The sequence below is a fragment of the Alligator sinensis genome, unplaced genomic scaffold, assembly GCF_000455745.1.
Source record: "Alligator sinensis unplaced genomic scaffold, ASM45574v1 scaffold100_1, whole genome shotgun sequence".
NCBI classification, from domain to species: Eukaryota; Metazoa; Chordata; order Crocodylia; family Alligatoridae; genus Alligator; species Alligator sinensis.
The window spans coordinates 994,103-995,101 of record NW_005842193.1 but is presented as its reverse complement, the minus strand read 5'-3'; positions in this window follow the sequence as shown (position 1 = coordinate 995,101).

Below are 999 nucleotides of genomic sequence, written 5' to 3'. Positions count from 1 at the left end.
TCCCCATTGATGAGTTTGTAAATGGCCACCAGATCCCCTCTTAGCCTTCTCTTGTGGCTGAATAGGTTCAGGCCCTTTAGTCTCTATTTGTAGGGTGTGCCCCGCTGCCCCTTTGTTACCAGAGTTGCCCATCACTTTGGGGTGCGCTCATTTAATAGGGATATGTTTCTAGGGTCTTTGGAATTCTATCAAAGCTGCTTGTGTTACTTGTGTTTCTATATGGAGCTGTATCTCTCCCTTCTGCAAGTCCCCACCCCCAATGAAGCTATCTTGCAGGACTCAGTTTCAATGGGGCTGGGTTCCTCCAGCCACCAAATCAGTCAAACACACACACACACACACACACACAGATTAATGTGACATGCCTGACCCAGCCGGGTTGATCAGCATGTACAGGGTGACACCCTCATATGCCAGGAATCAGTTCATTAAGGTAACAATAAAATGCAGTCAGACACAAGCACACAGGTTAACAGAATACCTCTGAATCAGTTCATTAGGGCACATCTTCCTGCTCAATGCAAATAATTATGATGTCATAGGGATAACGGAGACCTGGTGGGACTCCACCTATGACTGGACCACGGGTATAGATGGCTATACCCTGTACAGGAGGGATCATGTAGAGAAAAGGGGCGGGGGGGGTAGCTCTCTATGTTAAGGAAAACTACACATCCCTGCAAGCCGATACTGGCGACCAGGGTGGACGGCTGGAGACCCTCTGGGTTAAAATCCGTGGGGAACATGGCACAGGGGACACAATGGTGGGAGTCTACTACAGACCTCCCACCCAAAGTCCGGAGCTTGAACAGGAGTTTGCCCGGGAACTGGCTGAGGCCGCATGCTCTAGGACCATGGTTGTCATGGGGGACTTCAATTACCCGGACATCTCGTGGGAGGATCGCTCAGCAAAATCTGAGCGGTTGCAAAGCTTCCTCTCGTGCGTGGATGACCTCTACCTGACTCAAGAAGTCTATGGGCCAATGAGAGGCAAAGCAC